The 18,110-nt window shown below is 45.5% G+C and overlaps 1 protein-coding gene across 2 annotated transcripts in view; it reads left to right on the top strand.

Moving 5' to 3' along the window:
* The window catches only part of ASB3 (ankyrin repeat and SOCS box containing 3), a 381,448-nt gene that overhangs the window by 281,401 nt on the left and 81,937 nt on the right, over positions 1-18,110 (top strand). The window lies entirely within an intron of this gene.

The following is an 18,110-nucleotide window of genomic DNA, read 5'->3' as shown; positions in this document are numbered from 1 at the left end:
GGTTGTGTGGGAGGTCACAGAGGTACAGTGAGGTTTGGTGAGTTAGATGTGGAGGTAAAGGGAAGAGCTTAGGCAGAGATGTTTAGGAGATGAAAGTGGTCGAAGGGATTTGGGATGAGTCCGAGTGAGAATGGAGGATAGTTTGATAGAGACATGACATAAGAGTGATGAGTAGATAAGTGTGATAAAAGAGAGCAGAAATTCATAGATATCTAGTATAACAACCCAAAAAAACCAGGAGCCATGCAAAGATCCACAAACATGCCAGGCACAGAAACAACATATACACATACATACACATATATATATATATATTTATACACACACACATATGAATAAAACACACATATATGCACATATAATACATAATTAGAATCATGGGTAAAAAATACTTAGTCATCCATCCATCATCCTGGTAAAAGGCGGGAATTCCTTTACCTACTTCGAGGGTGGACGGGGTGTGGCTCAGCGGGCGGAGCTTACAGGTGCTTTATAAAGGGAGAGCCTTCTACTCTGTGTCTCCAGCAGAGGAAGATAGAACCCGCGCGTCTCAGTCATATACAGATTACGCTCCAGTACATCCTCAGTTCACCTCCAGGAAGGATTCTAGATCTTTTCTGCTATGGGATCTCTGAGCGCACAGCCTTGCTTTATCTTTGCCAAGTCCAAGAGTTAGGGTGGCTTGTCCTTTCCAGAAGGTGAGCTTCAACTGCGGCATCTGCTGCGTTTATATTGTACACTAGGGGTACGTGATGGGCCATGGGGTAAACGTCTCCAGCAACCTTGTGTGCCTTTGGCAATGTTATTGTTACTAGTGCGTCTTTGTGGAGATGTCCTCGTGCTTCTGAGCATCAATAACGCACCACGTGAATCGGCGGTAAACGCAGTGGGGTCGTTTGGAAAGATGACCATCATCCTGGTAAGAGGCGGGAATTCCTTTACCTACTTCGAGGGTGGACGGGGCGTGGCTCAGCGGGCGGAGCTTACAGGTGCTTTATGAAGGGAGAACCTTCTACTCTGTGTCTCCCGGAGAGGAAGATAGAAGATTGAGGGACTCCTCCCCCCTCGGCTCCACCGCGCATGGGCGTCGACTCCATCCCAGACCGTCTTCCCCGCAGAGGGTGAGGCAGGAGTTGTGTATTATAGTAATAGTGCCCACGCAATGGAGTAAACATGTCTGTACATAATGTAGTTTAAAGTGATATATTTACGAATTTACAAATGTTCAAGATCAACTTCGAAACGGCTACAGGCTCCCGGGGAGGCGGGTGGGCGCATGTGAATCTGCAGCGACTCATGCCACGAACAGATGTACACTGGGTAAGTGAAATTTTCCGTTCGATGGCATGTGTAGCTGCAGATACACATGCTTTGCAAAGACTAGTAAGCAGTTATCTCCCCAAAAGCGGTGGTTCAGCCTGTAGGAGTCGAAGTTGTTTGAAACAAAGTTCGTAGTACTGCTTGTCCTACTGTGGCTTGTTGTGCTGTTAACACATCCACACAGTAGTGCTTGGTAAACGTATGAGGCGTAGACCATGTGGCTGCCTTACATATTTCAGTCATTGGAATGTTTCCTAGAAAGGCCATGGTAGAACCTTTCTTTCTTGTTGAGTGTGCCCTCGGTGTAATAGGCAGTTCTCTTTTTGCTTTGAGATAACAGGTTTGAATGCATTTAACTATCCATCTAGCAATGCCTTGTTTTGAAATTGGATTTCCTGTATGAGGTTTTTGGAAAGCAACAAACAATTGTTTTGTTTTGTTTTCCGAATTTGTTTTGTTCTGTCAATGTAGTACATTAACGCTCTTTTGATGTCTAATGTATATAGTGCTCTCTCAGCTACAGAATCTGGCTGTGGGAAGAACACTGGTAGTTCTACTGTTTGATTCAAGTGGAACGGTGATATGACTTTTGGTAAAAATTTTGGATTTGTCCGTAGAACTACTTTATGCTTGTGTATTTGAATAAATGGTTCTTGTATGGTAAATGCTTGGATTTCACTGACTCTTCTTAGAGATGTGATGGCAATTAGAAATGCAACTTTCCATGTTAAATATTGCATTTCACATGAGTGCATGGGTTCAAAGGGTGGCCCCATGAGTCGCGGTAAGACAATGTTGAGGTTCCATGAAGGAACTGGTGGTGTTCTTGGTGGTATAATTCTTTTTAGACCTTCCATAAAGGCTTTTATGACTGATATCCTCAACAGTGAAGTTGAGTGGGTAATTTGCAGGTAAGCTGAAATTGCGGTAAGATGTATCTTAATGGATGAAAAAGCTAGTTTTGACTTTTGCAAATGTAGTAAGTAGCTTACGATATCTTTAGCAGATGCGTGTAAGGGTTTAATTTGATTATTATGACAATAATAAACAAACCTTTTCCACTTATTTGCATAGCAATGTCTAGTGGTTGGTTTTCTAGCTTGTTTTATGACTTCCATACATGCCTGTGTAAGGTCTAAGTGTCCGAATTCTAAGACTTCAGGAGCCAGATTGCTAGATTCAGCGATGCTGGATTGGGGTGTCTGATCTGTTGATTGTGTTGAGTTAACAGATCTGGTCTGTTTGGTAGTTTGATATGAGGCACTACTGAGAGGTCTAGTAGTGTTGTGTACCAAGGTTGTCTTGCCCAAGTTGGTGCTATGAGTATGAGTTTGAGTTTGTTTTGACTCAACTTGTTTACTAGATATGGAAGGAGTGGGAGAGGGGGAAAAGCCTATGCAAATATCCCTGACCAACTCATCCATAACGCATTGCCCAGAGATTGATCTTGTGGGTACCTGGATGCGAAGTTTTGGCATTTTGCATTTTCTTTTGTTGCAAACAGGTCTATTTGTGGTGTTCCCCAATTTTGGAAGTAAGTGTGTAGTACTTGGGAATGAATCTCCCGTTCGTGGATCTGTTGGTGATCCCGAGAGAGATTGTCTGCTAATAGATTCTGAATCCCTGGAATGAACTGTGCTATTAGGCGAATGTGGTTGTGTATCGCCCAATGCCATATTTTCTGTGTCAGGAGACACAACTGTGTTGAGTGTGTTCCTCCCTGTTTGTTTAGGTAATACATTGTTGTCATGTTGTCTGTTTTGACAAGGATGTGTTTGTGGCTTATTATTGGTTGAAATGCTTTTAATGCTAGAAATACTGCCAATAGTTCTAAGTGATTTATGTGAAATTGTTTTTGCCGAGAGTCCCATTGCCCCTGAATGCTGTGTTGATTGAGGTATGCTCCCCACCCTATCATGGAGGCATCTGTAGTTATTACGTATTGAGGCACTGGGTCTTGAAAAGGCCGCCCTTGATTTAAATTTATATTGTTCCACCATTGAAGCGAGGTGTATGTTTGGCGGTCTATCGACACTAGATCTAGAAGTTGACCCTGTGCCTGTGACCATTGCGATGCTAGGCACTGTTGTAAGGGCCGCATGTGCAATCTTGCGTTTGGGACAATGGCTATGCATGAGGAAATGATGCCTAGTTGTTTCATTACTATTTTGACTTGTATCCTTTGGTTTGGATATATGACCTGTATTACATTGTGAAATGCTTGTACTCTTTGTGGACTTGGCATGGCAATTGCTCTTGTTGTGTCGATTGTTGCCCCTAAGTATTGCTGTTTTTGACACGGCTGAAGGTGTGACTTTGTGTAGTTGATTGAGAAACCTAGTTTGTGTAGGGTTTCTATGACGTACTTTGTGTGTTGTGAACACCGTTTTAGTGTGTTGGTTTTGATTAACTAATCGTCTAGGTATGGAAACACATGTATTTGCTGCCTTCTGATATGCGCAGCTACTACTGCCAGGCATTTTGTAAAGACTCTTGGCGCAGTAGTTATTCCGAATGGCAACACTTTGAATTGGTAGTGTACCCTTTGGAATACAAATCTTAAGTACTTTCTGTGTGAAGGATGTATTGGTATATGGAAATATGCATCCTTGAGGTCTAGTGTCGTCATGTAGTCTTGTTGTTTGAGCAGTGGGATATAGAAGATCTATATGCTGTTTTGAAATAGTGTGTGTTTTCGGTGGGACGTTTGGAGGGAATTTGAGAAATTCTATGCAATAACCATGCTGGATAATTGCCAGTACCCAAGTGTCTGTTATCTCCTCCCAATGTTTGTAAAATTTGCTTAGTCTCCCCCCCACAGGTGTTGTGTTGGGGATGTGTGACTTGGAAGTCACTGTTTGTTTTGAGGAGTTTTGGGGCTTTGGAACTTCCCTCTATTCTTTTGGAATTGTCCCCCTCTATATTGCCCCCGAAAACTTCCCCGCCGATATTGGCTTTGATAAGTGGGCCTTGCTTGTGAGGTTGTGGCTTCTGTAGGTTGACCTCGAAACCCTCCCCTAAATTGTGTCTTGCGAAATGTGCCTCTGCTCTGTGGGGAGTAGACTGCGCCCATGGCTTTAGCCGTATCAGTGTCTTTTTTGAGTTTCTCAATAGCAGTGTCCACCACCGGCCCAAACAACTGGTGTTCATTAAAGGACATATTCAGCACGGCTTGTTGTATTTCCGGCTTGAATCCTGACGTACGCAACCATGCATGTCTCCTTATTGTTATTGCAGTATTTACTGTCCTTGCAGCCGTATCTGCTGCATCCATTGCTGACCGTATCTGATTATTGGAGATACTTTGTCCTTCTTCCACCACTTGTTGTGCCCTTTTCTGGAACTCTTTGGGTAAATGTTCTATGAAATGCTGCATTTCGTCCCAATGTGCTCTATCGTATCTTGCCAGAAGTGCTTGTGAGTTGGCAATGCGCCATTGGTTTGCTGCTTGTGCTGCAACCCTTTTCCCCGCAGCGCCGAATTTGCGACTGTCCTTGTCTGGAGGTGGTGCGTCTCCTGAGATAGGAGAGTTTGCTCTCTTGCGAGCTGCCCTGACAACCACAGAGTCTGGTGTTAATTGCTGCGTAATATAAACAGGGTCTGTTGGCGGTGGCTTGTACTTCTTCTCCACCCTTGGAGTTATGGCCCTGCCTTTTATAGGATCCTGAAATATTTGTTTGGAGTGTTTTAGCATTCCAGGGAGCATAGGTAAGCTTTGGTATCGGCTATGAGTGGATGATAGTGTATTAAACAAAAAGTCATCCTCAATTGGTTCTGAATGCAAGGTGACGTTATGAAAAGCCGCTGCCCTTGAGACCACCTGCGTGTAGGATGTACTGTCTTCAGGTGGCGACGGCCTCGCAGGGTAACAGTCTGGGCTGTTATCTGATACCGGAGCATCATAAAGGTCCCATGCGTCGGGATCATCTTGACTCATTGCAGTATGAGTCGGGGATTGCATCAGTGGTGGAGTGGCTACCGGTGATGTGTGCATTGATGGTGGTGGAGATGGTGGCGGAGTTGTTTGTCTTGTCACCTTTGCCTGTGGCTGCTTGTCCTTTTCTTGAAAGGCAAGTCTTCTTTTCATTTTAATTGGGGGGAAGAGTGCTTATCTTCCCTGTGTCCTTTTGAATGTGGAGCCTCCTTTGAGTGTAGTCTGGCTTCATTGATTCAAGTTCTTCTCCGAACTTATGTCCTTGCATTTGGGAGGACAATCCCTGTTCCTCTGTGTAGGAACCTGTTTTCGGTTCCGAGGCTGGATGTTTCGGAATCGAAACCTTTTCGGTCGCCTTTTTGGGCTCCGAGGAAACCTTCTTTATTTTCGGCGTTGTGGTGTCTCGGTGCCGACCCGTTTCGGTGCCACTGTCTCAGTGCCAAATCTGCTCGGAGCCGCTGTCTCGGGCCCGAGATTGCTGTGTGCCGGTATCTCGACCGGAGTCGGATGACTTCGACACTAGCGTGCCCTTTTTCGGTGCCGATGATCGGTCACCTATTTTTTGGGTTAAGCCATGGCCTGTTGGCGGTGGCGTCCCCTGGGCTTTTGTGGTCTTCTCGTGAGTTTTATGTTTCGACGTCTTACTCACGGTTTTCTGCATTTCTTCGGGATCAAGCTCTTCTAAATCCGATTCCTGAATGGAGAAGGTTTCTTCTTCCTCCTCGAAACACCCTTGTCCTGTCAGCGCCTACGCCATATGCAGTCTTCTCGCTCTTCTGTCTCTTAATGTCTTCCTCGACCGAAACGCTCAACAGGCTTCACAAGTATCTTCCTTGTGCTCTGGAGACAGACAAGTTACAGACCAGATGCTGATCTGAATACGGATACTTGTTGTGACATTTTGGGCAGAAGCGGAATGGGGTCCGTTCCATCAGCCTTGAAGAGACACGTGACCGGGCCGACCAGGCCCCGATGGGGGAAAATCGAAAAAACCCCGAAGGGCCACCGGAGCTCTTCAAAAGTCGGTGTCGATCTGTTGTAACTAACCCGATACCGAACGCAAACAATACCGATGTTTTTTCCGAGATTCTAACTAACTTTCCGACCCGAAACACGGAGCGAAAAGGAACACGTCCGAACCCAATGGCGGAAAAAAACCAATCCAAGATGGAGTCGACGACCAAGCGCAATGGAGCCGAAAGGGGAGGAGTCCCCCGATCTCGTGACTCGAAAGACTTCTTTGAAGAAAAACAACTTGTAACACTCCGAGCCCAACACTAGATGGCGGGATGTGCAAAGCATGTGTATCTGCAGCTACACATGGCATCGAACAAATATATATATATAAAATCTACCTGTAGGCATGTCCTATGTAATGAAAAACTGCACTTTTAAGGCCGCAAAGAGCAAATACAATTGCAGCATGTATCAGTTGCAGTTGGGCCTATTGTAAAACCAAAACCTTTTCTCGGGTAGGAGAGTGACAGCTGATTAATTTAATGAAGCCTAACGATGAATATATGGTCGTACAAGTAAGTTTTTTTTCATGCACAGGTTCATCATTCATGAACATTAGAGTAGAAAGGTCACCAATCCATCACCCGCCATCAAACTTACCACTTTTGGCACCCAGATTTATGTCTTTGGGGAAGGAGAAAAACAGCAAAGCAGATAGCAGTAAAAGGAAAAAGCCAGATACTCTGGAATGAGGGTGAGCGAGGGATGGTGCGAGCGAATGATATCCGTGCTGATAGGCTAAGCTGAAGTTCTAGTTCTGAAGTTCAGGAAGGAGGGACTAAGTATTCAACAGCATGAGGTCCTCTGTACATGAAAACCAAATACATCATTTTATATTGGGAAGTGTGCTGCTGAAAAATGTTTATACTAGTTTAGCATGTTTGCATTCACTGCTTATTTGTCAGCAGCATGTACACTACTCAATCCAAACAAAAAAAAAGCTACAGGTGCATTACTTACTTGTCCTTGGTTATAGCTGGACGTAGCACCAGGAGTGGAAGTGTTCGATATGCTACTACTTTTGTATCCACTCTGACCACGGACTGGACTGTAACTCTGTGAAGGTGGTCCACGCCCAGGACTGTAGCTCTGGTGAGACTGGCTATTCCGGTCGTAACTTCCTCCTCGGCTGCCAGAGTCATATCCCCCGTCCCGGTTGCCAGAGTCATAGCCGCCACCCCGACTGCCAGAGTCATAGCCGCCACCCCGACTGCCAGAGTCATAGCCGCCACCCCGACTGGCAGAGTCATAGCCGCCACCCCGACTGGCAGAGTCATAGCCGCCACCCCGACTGGCAGAGTCATAGCCGCCACCCCGACTGGCAGAATCAAATCCTCTAGTGCCAGAATCATACCCACTACCTCTGGTGCTAGAACTGTAGCCGCCATCCCGGCTGCCTGAGTCATAGCCGCCGTCTCGGTTGCCAGTCTCGTAGCCGCCGCCCCGGCTGCCATAGTCGTAGCCGCCGCCCCGGCTGCCAGAGTCGTAGCCGCCGCCCCGGCTGCCAGAGTCGTAGCCGCCGCCCCGGCTGCCAGAGTCGTAGCCGCTGCCCCGGCTGCCAGAGTCGTAGCCGCCGCCCCGGCTGCCAGAGTCGTAGCCGCCGCCCCGGCTGCCAGAGTCGTAGCCGCCGCCCCGGCTGCCAGAGTCGTAACTGCCACTCCGGCTCCCAGAGTCATAGCCGCCACCTCGTCCGCCAGAGTCATAGCCGCCACCCGGCTGCCAGAGTCATAGCCACCACCCCGGCTGCCAGAGTCATAGCCACCACCCCGGCTGCCAGAGTCATAGCCACCACCCCGACTGGCAGAGTCATAGCCGCCACCCCGACTGGCAGAATCAAATCCTCTAGTGCCAGAATCATACCCACTACCTCTGGTGCTAGAATTGTAGCCGCCATCCCGGCTGCCTGAGTCATAGCCGCCGTCTCGGTTGCCAGTCTCGTAGCCGCCGTCTCGGTTGCCAGTCTCGTAGCCGCCGCCCCGGCTGCCATAGTCGTAGCCGCCGCCCCGGCTGCCAGAGTCGTAGCCGCCGCCCCGGCTGCCAGAGTCGTAGCCGCCGCCCCGGCTGCCAGAGTCGTAGCCGCCGCCCCGGCTGCCAGAGTCATAGCCACCACCCCGGCTGCCAGAGTCATAGCCACCACCCCGGCTGCCAGAGTCATAGCCACCACCTCGGCTGCCAGAGTCATAGCCACCACCCCGACCACCAGAGCCGAAACCACCGCCACAGCTGCCAGATTCAAAGCCGCCGCCGCGGCCGCCAGATTCAAAGCCACCACGGCCGCCAGATTCAAAGCCACCACGGCCGCCAGATTCAAAGCCACCACGGCCACCAGTTTCAAAGCCACCACGGCCACCAGAGTCATCACGACTGTCATTTCCCCATCGACTTGGCTGGGTATTGAAGTTGCCTGGGCCTCCACCACGGCTGAAGCCTCCTCGAAAATTTATCATCCTCATTAAACAACAATTAATTTTCCGAATATTGCATGACCCATGTTACCTTTCACTTTCTGTTTTTCAATCACAGTAATTTATTTGTAGCTAATTTCAACCTGTGCTTGGGCAAACCCTCATGACCCCAGGGGCCATATGTACGAACACTTTTTCCCATAGACACAGAATGGGTAAAAACCTTTGCTACATCTGGCCCCAAGTCTTCTCTCTTTGCATTCTTCATGCATGAGAATGACTTCATACATCACTACTTAAACACACACGCATCAAGGCGACCCTACTAGAACCCATTGCTAGGAAGGATTTCATCAGTTGATGATGTTAGTCTGGTTGACTATTATTTGTAGACAACCCAAAATACCAAAGCTGGGGCCAAGAACATAAAGGCCACAAATCGGACTGGTTGCTTGACTAGCCTTCCTTGCTTTCCTGAAGGCCATGAAATAAATAACACTACTGAATCCTTAATGATGCCGTGTCTGAGATTATCAGTGACTTTTCCTCACTTAAGGAAACTGAAACACAAAACAAAGGTCTACTTTTGGTACACTAAGGAAATAAACAAAATAAAAAACTATCTAGAGCACTGTTTACAAAAATAGTATATTTAAAGCAAATGGTTTTGAGGTTGATAAATCAGCTGCCAACCCTTCACCTACGTTCATTGTAACAGAACCTGAAAAAGTGAGTTTGTAGCTGTTGTCTCGGCACTGCAGTCAAAGTGTTTAACGCTCCAATTTCACTTCACACTAGCACGGTCTGTCTAGACATAAAGAGAAAATCACTCATAACGTACTCTACTTTTCGAGAGCTCTTCACTGCCTCATTTTAAAAACATAATTTAGAGGCTAACACGTCTATCCTTAGTTAAACCGTATAACTGTATAATTCTCTTTTAGAATATTTACAGATCATTGAACATATATATTGTATGCTAGAAAAAACACAGATCCGGGTCATCTGAACAAATTCCATCCAATCTACGATTTATCGTTTCTTTCTACAATCACTGAAAGATGTGTTTGTAAAAATGTTCTGCCAACGAAGATCTTTTTCCCGATCTTCGGTCTGGGTTTAGAGCAGTTTGTAGTACCAAAACGGCCATTACACAAATTCTTAATGATGCCTTTCACAGTCTGAACAACAGTGACCTCTGCTTGCTGATATTACTTCATGTATTGGTGTAGCCCATTTGGTGGCGTTTGATACTGTCGATTATGAGACTGTTATTTATATCTTAAAAGACAGTCTGATAAGATTGAAAGGTTCTCAATTTGTTTACATCCAATTTCTCGAATTGCTTGTAATTGATCAAAATTGACAACTTGTTCTCTAATGCCATTCCTGTACCAGAAAGAGTTCCCCATAATCTGTCATCTCCCCTGAAGACTTGAATTTTAGGAGTGTGGGACGTCATATGGTGCTTTGAAAATGTCATACTATTGTGATGATGACACCCAGCTCTACTTACTCTTTTATTTTATTTTTCAAGTTTTGCTTTTTACATCAGTTCAACAATAGTAAATATTTCATATATAGTGTAACTTACAAGAGGATTACATTTTTTAAATATATTTTCCGTTGACTAATCACTCAAATAAGTCCTACAGAATAAATGACACAACTGTTACCACAAGCGGGCATTGCTGCAACCTTATTCGGCATTTATCTTTTCTGTCTCATCAAGTATATTGTCTGTGATTTGAGCCAGATATATCTGGTGTGGCCCAAAATGTCTCTGGGTCTGCTCTTCACCAGTAACAGCATAGTGTAAGCATCGGATGCATCATTATGAAGTATTAGATCACCATGCCATTCCTCCAGCGTTGCTAATGGGCCCTTGCACAGCGCACTGCTTATGCGCCTTTTTGCTAATAGTAGCGCCATGGCAGTAAGTTTTCTCACTTGTTTAGGTACCTCCTTTACATGTCCAGTTAATGCCATCAATGGTTCAGGTATTATGGGAGTCTCTACGATTTTACTGAGCTTGGTAAATATTTTCGTATGCCTGACGAGTCTCGGGTAACGTGTTTAAATATCGGATATCTCCGCAGTACATCTGGAGCACTGGGGCTACTCCTCAGTCCATATCTATACAGGCGAAAGGGAGTGTAATAATACCTTCGTACGTATTTAAAATGTAAACAGCTATGCCTGTTATTCATCGACATTGATTTATCGCGGAGCAACAGTACCTCACTTGCTCATCTGTTATTGTTCTCTGTATGTCTGGTTGTCATTCTCCTCTACTGTTCCTGTTTTCAATGTGTTCAGTGTTTCTGGTTAGTACATATAAGCGTGTGTGCCAAAGAGTGTTGGTTGCGGGATGTGCCTACGTACTTTTGAATGACAATAATTTTCTTTCCAATCAGTTTAACCTATCCCATATTGATATGGGTATGAACTTCAAAGGCCTGCCAGACGATTTCAGATTGGTCCACTTAGCAGCGGCGGTTGCTGCATAACGCAAGGGGAGGGTGGAGGGAGGTTGACGAGGTACAAATAAAAAAAATATATATATAACTTACCTCGCCTCCATCCCTGCCGCCTCGTGCTCCACTGCTAGAACACCAGCACAGGCTCCCCAGCATCTTGGTGCTGCTTTCATGCAAAACCTTGCATAAAAGCAGCTCCAGTATTGGTCTGAGTGGCAGTGACTGCCGCTCAGACACAGCCCTGGGGTCTGTGCAGGTTCTCCGGCCCGGCTGTGTTCACAGCTGAGCTGGAGAATCCTATGTACATCAGATGGCCGTCCAAACACACATGTGCACCTAGGTGCACTTCCCCCTCATCCCCCCTCCCAACGCTTGTGGCCCAGCTCCGCCCCTCCTGCACTGCTGGCTGTGTCAGAGACAGACACTGTCTGTTTCTGGCACCGCTAATTGAGCGATGCTCCTTCGCCATAGTGAAGGAACCATCACTTAGTGTGTACTTTTGTGAAAATATTCTGTTATAGCTGCTGCCAGTACAGCACGAAAGAAGGCATCGATGGGACTCTCCAACTAAAACATGGTTGATTGTAAGGGGCATTATGCAGGGGTGGCAGTGTCGCCCCACTGGCTTTGCCAGAAGCAGAAAAATAAAACAATAGTTCACTATTGTTTTATTTTTCTGCTTATGGCACAGCAGCAGTGCAGGGAGGGGTGGGGCCGGGCCGGGCCTCAGGAGGTGGGAGGAAGGGAGAGTGCACTTAAGTGCACATGTGTGTTTGGCCGACCGTCTGAGGCCGGCCAAAGACTCCATGCTCACTTAGGTTTCTCCAGCCCGGCTGGATTTAACAGCTGGACTGGAGAAACTACACAGACCACAGGGCTGTGCCTGAGCTGCAGTCGCTGCTGCTCAGACCAATTCTGGTGCTGCTTTCATGCAAGGTTTCCTATGAAAGCGGCACAGGTTTACTGGGGAGCCTGTGCTGGTGTCCCAGCAGTGAATGCTGGGACTCTAGAAGAAGATGACTACGAACAGAGGCAAGGTAAGTGATATATATATATATTTTTTAATTCGTCTCCATCTGGGTGGGCCTATAAATCTGTCTTTCTCTGGGTCTAATACACAGTTCACATCTTCTCCCCATATTTGTGTCTGAGACTAATATGGGGTCACTATCTGTTGTCGTCATAGTAGAATTGGCCATATATGTTTACTAGTAAAAAAAAATTCTTTGCAAGGCAGCATTTAGCTATTAAATATCTCCTCTCGGGGTCCACTATTATATCATATATTCTAACACCACATCCTTTTCTAAGCTCTGTCAATACTCCTCTCACTGGTGATCCACACAAAACATCATGGCATTCTCTTTTAAGAATGTTGCATATGCTCAAAGTGTTACTGGGGGCTAGATGTGTCTCTTGTAAAAGTGCAGTTTCTACCTAGTGCCTTTTCAGGTATGCAACTACACTTCTCACCTTTCATGTACATTCAGTGTGAAAAATAGCAGTGTTGGAGCCTCCGGCTTGTTACTATCTGTCGCATCTTCCTCTCCTTTTGTGTTCATGATATGTATTTCTTGTAAAAGCTACAGTTAGCATCATGCAGCTACTTCATCTTTTGCGTCTTCCTCCTCCTGCCTCCCACACAAACCCCAACTGGCAGTGATTCTGTTCTGTCCCTCCACCTCTTCACAAACTCCTCCTGCAGACTAATAACATCTAACGTTATGGATCACTCTTGTGCCACTGCATATATGGCCCGTACCCACTGCACACAGCAGTGGTGGCCTCATTATGTACTGTCTGAAGCCCCATAGACATCTATTTAGCCTTGCTATACTGCATTGGCCGGTATGGGAATTATCTTTCCTGAGGTCCCTGCTCATGTCTGAATAAATTGAGCAGCGAATATCTTGTTGCTTTCTAGAGCACCCTCTACAGTATGTTACCTAATACACACTCTCCACCATAACCTACATCTTGATTCACAATTCTGGTTATCATAGATAATCAGTACCCTTATTTTATACAATGCCAATACTTTAGTTCATTCCATCTCACCATATTAACATGTTGTGCAAATGCACTAATATTAGGCCTGTCACTTTTTGCCTTAGTCCTCCATTTATTCTGACCTTGTTTTTGTTGGTCTTAGGACTCTGTGGACTTTACTGCTGCTAACCCCTGCTAAAGTGCGCTTGCTTTTTCCATTAACGATGGATTGGGATGCAGCCCGAGTGATTGCCATTGACTGAGATTAATTGAAGTATTCCATCCATCACCTTGCTGTTTTTGCATTTGCTGCCCTAAGTTCCCATGTTCACTGGACAGCTGTTCATATTTTGCTTCTGTTTGTTTCTCAACTTCTCTTTATTGCAAATTTGCAGAAAAGATAACCATTTGTTACAGTTTCTATATGCATTCATCATTATATCAGAAATAGAAACAATGAACATTATAACAGAGTTGTGCATAGGGTCTGGTTGTGGAATCGCTTTTTGTACATCACCTCAATCCTGTACTTAGAAATCTTATGGCACATCGATGTACAATTTGCACTGCATTCCCTATTTTTTTTCAATTTTTTCGGGTAGCCTCTTCCTTCTTAAATGAGATTTTCCATAACCATGCACCACACCATATACTTTTTCCACATCTCTTTATGAGCAGCAGTTTCACTCCACAGCCTATATATATTTCATCTTGCCACCATGAGGCCTAAGTTACAGAATTGCTTCTGTTATTTTGTTGGGTTCGCTCCTTCACTAATATCTAATAGCAACAGTTTTGGTTTTGGTTCTAGGTAGAAATAGGGTCTCTAGTTGGCAGTGGTTTACTCCGTGTCCAAGTAGGGACCCTCTCTCCAGTCAGGGAAAGGGAGTCACCCAGCTAAGATAACCTCTGCTCACCCTCTTGGTAGCTTGGCACACCCCCTTGGTAGCTTGGCACAAGCCGTCTGGCTTATATCAGAGAGAATGTGTAAAGTATTTGTACACACACACACACACACAGACAGTAACGCAGTGAAAGCACTACAACAATACTCCACACCAGTTTAGAAAAACAGGCAATATCCATCTAAGTAAAACAAGACCAATACAACAAAAATCCAACATACGCATGGAAAGATATACATTTTCAAAGATTAAATCTTAGTATAGCACTTAGAAACCCTATAGCTCCAACTGCGGTTATCACAGCATCCTGACGACATCACTTCCAACAGTCCGATGCCACTGGCGAGGGAGTGCAGACCAGACACAGAGTCGTGTGGACCCCAGGTAGAGTATCTTGGAAAACGTTGAGAAACAAAGACATTGCACGGAGTTGGGGAGATGAGGCTGGTGCAGCATCGGTTCCTTACTGCTAGGCAGGGGAGTTGAGGTGTTGGTTCCTTACGGTTGCAGGGGAAGTGATGCACCGTCAGTGGCGAAGCATCAGTTCCTTATGACAAGGTGGGGTCGATGAATCCAGCAGGTCAAGATGCAAGGCATCGACTTTGTAGCGATCACACTATGGGGGCACAGATGCTGCGACAGAGTGGGGTGTCAGGAATGTCGGTGACACGGCACTCAGCACTCATGCTGTGGCAGGACTTTGGAGGCACTGCGGCAGCTGTGGGCCAGTGTTGCAAGTCGCAGTCGTTGCACTCAGTGGGGATCACAGCTCTGGTGCAGGTGGCGGCGCACAGTCAGATAGCTGCACCTGTTCTGAAGTTGTTCTGAAGTCGATGGACCGTTTCTTCTTGGTTGCACCAGAGATCAGTTGCCAGGAACTGGATTTGGCACCACTTGGCAAGTCAGGATTCTCAACAAGAGAGCCCAGGTGCTGGCATTTGAAGACTTTGATATCTTTGAGACTTCTTAACAGGAAGCAAGCTTAGTTCAAGCCCTTAGAGAACCTTGGAACGCAGGATGTAGAAAGCCAAGTCCCTTTTGACTCCCAGGACAGACGCAGCAAACAGCAGGCCAGTACAACAAAGCAGCAGGCTGTCCCTCCTACAACATCCAGCTCTTCTTCCTGGCAGAGTGTCCTCAGTCTAGTTTTATTCCACCTTTGTGGGGTCAGAGGTCGAGTACTTATGTGCATTTCTCTTTTTGAAGTAGGCAAACTTCAAAGAGAAGTCTTTGTAGTGCACAAGACCCTGGCTTGGCCCCAGACACACTCCAGAGGTTTGGAGACTGCTTTGTGTAAGGACAAGGGCAGCCCTATTTAAGTGCAAGTGTCAGCTCCTCCCACCACTCTAGGTTAGGAAGTCCCCTAAGCTTGGTGATGGGCCATCAGAATATGCAGGGCACACCTCAGCTCCCTTTGTGTGACTGTCTAGAGTGAGTACACAAACAGCCCAACTATCACCCTCACCTAGACGTGTATTCAGCAGACAGGCTGAGGCATAGAATGGTTAAGCAAGAAAATGCTCACTTTCTAAAAGTGGCATTTTGAAACTTACAATTCAAAAACCAACTTCACCAGCTATTGCTAAGATGGTGTTTCTTCCACGCTGTCTATATCTGGTACAAAATTAGTTGTTTCCGTTGACCCCTCGGCTGTTCGATCGGTTGGTTAGTTTGCTAGTTTTGCTGGGCTGGGCACCATAGCAGAGTATCCCTGTCCACACTGCAGAGGGACCTGGAGGATGGTGGGTTAGCTATCCCTAATATCCAGCTATATTATTATGCCACCCACTTGCAGCACACTGCGAAGTTGCTGGCTGAGTCGGAGGACTGGTAGAAGGGACTCTTTGAGGGCATGCTCGGCACAGATACGTTGGCACACATCCTAATGAGAGGCGGTCATTCTGAGACAGCCATTCCTTACTTGGTTCAACACACTGCACAGATCTGGGTACAGGTCATTAGGAATGTATTTTGTCGTGCCCCGTTTGACAGGGAGCTAGAGGTATTAGAACTTGCTCCATTTCGTGATATTGATAATTATATTTCTATGGAGAGCGGGGGTATTTCTTCTTGCTCTGTATTTATTCTCAAATGAGGAGTTCATATCCTTTGAGGAGGCACAGACCACTTTAGGCTTGTGGCCAGGCCAATTTCTGCAGTATGCTAAGATGGAAAGTGTTGCTCCCAGCATTTCCTTTCCACCAGCCTTCTCATGGCATATTCCCTGCCATGAAAAGGTTGGTGGAAAGAGGGGTTGTAATTAGCCAGGCGACGCTGAGTTCAGCGCCGCCATGGCTGGTTGCAAGCCCAACTGTCGTCAGGCCGTCGGGAACCATGTTCCCGGCAGGTATGGCGGTCCTTTGACGGTCCGTCCGCTAACGTCCTAGTATGGCTGTCGGACGGCCAAAGCTGCAGTGGTCCGACCGCCATTCAAGTTTGGCAGTCTCATGACTGGCAAACTCATAATGAGGTCTTTAATATTTAGCTTCCTGTTTCAAATTTCTTCACATTTACAGAACATCTTAAACTTTAAAATTGTACATTTCGCTTTTTAATTATATGCACTTTATTATTCAGATTAGGTTATTTAATTTTCCAGGTAATGGCGGACCCCCTTGGTAGGCTTTGCAGATCCCCCCCGTTGGCCCCAAGACCACAGTTTGGGATTCACAGTCCTATCATATTATAACACCACACTTGCTTCTCAGAATACTTTCACATTTTTGTCTTCCATTTCTTCATCTTACAGTGATAATGAAAATACTTTCCTCAAATAATAATGTAGGGAGAATCAGAATTCACAAGCACGTCTAATTTTAAAAGAAGACCGGAGGCTAGCATTGGCATTACTCGTTATTACTCTTCCTCTATAGTACTTTCATGGTACATAGCAAGTTAAGAACCAGAATGTTCCGTTAGCTTGGAAGAAAGACTTGGTCAACCGTTTTGATGAAAGTTTTTAATGTGGGTTTGCCATGTTCTATTTGTGGCAACTTTTGCTAAGATATGTATTTAAGGTACAGTGAGGTTAGTACTTAGATATCTGCATTTAAGATGCATTCTGGGGTTGAGTGACTTATCGTGAAGGCAGCGCGTCCTGTGGTGGGTATGGTAAGTAGAGGTTTAATAAAGAGACATGGGTGCAGCATGAGGGCCCATAGCAGTGAATGCATGTGCATGAATGATGAAGGTTGGCAAATCTTTCAGTCTGTGGTGCAGTATAAAACACAAGGATAATGTTTGGATGGAAAGCAGTGAGATCGGCATTGCATAACGGGCTTATTTGCTTGAAATTTCACAAAATTTAGATACTCTTCTTGCTGACTGCCCATTATACATTTTTGTTGACTGGAATATAAATAATTCCTCCGGGGACACTTCTTTATACTGTATTACCCAGTTCCATGGGGGAAAATTAGGTTTCCCTGTATCCTTTAGTAGTAACAGAGATGAGTCAGTCTGAAAAGGTTGCCTTTTTCAATATGTCTGCGTACCCTTTGGACTGTCGTTGGCATCTTGGTGTTTTTCAAAATTAATAAAAATACTAGTGGTGAAACATTAAAGAGAAAGATGTGTAAAATCAATTGTTTACTCTGGCAATAGTCTGATTAAGTCTCAATGTTTGTAGAAGTTAAGAAAGCCTCTGTGAATGGTAATAGAGATTTCAGAGAGCATAAAATTTCTGATAGATGTAGAAAGGCAGTGTTCGAGACAAGAGAGTATTGGAGTTTTTAAGATTGTAAATATACACTGAGCAAGCAAATCTAAGATTAACTCGAAGGAAGGTATGAATGATAAGGAAGAAATATGTGTGTTATAGAGAAAGTTTGTAGAGCATGTAAGATCTTAAGTGTTTTGTCCTTTTTAATTTAGGTAATCTTTTCAGGGCTGCTTGTATGAGATTGAGTTGTTGGTTAAGGGGGGGTGTGAACCCTTCTCAAACTACAGCCACAGTCCCTGTCAGGTTAAACAACAAAAGTCACTAAATTAACCTGTGGTTAACCCTCTGGTAGTTTGGCCCAAAAGCAGCCAAGCTGAACTTAGAGGCCACGTGTAAGGT

Source organism: Pleurodeles waltl, chromosome 5 (assembly GCF_031143425.1).
Source record: "Pleurodeles waltl isolate 20211129_DDA chromosome 5, aPleWal1.hap1.20221129, whole genome shotgun sequence".
In the NCBI taxonomy this organism is placed as follows: domain Eukaryota; kingdom Metazoa; phylum Chordata; class Amphibia; order Caudata; family Salamandridae; genus Pleurodeles; species Pleurodeles waltl.
Note: the sequence above shows the minus strand (reverse complement) of the source record. Positions and strands in the feature narration are given on the sequence as shown.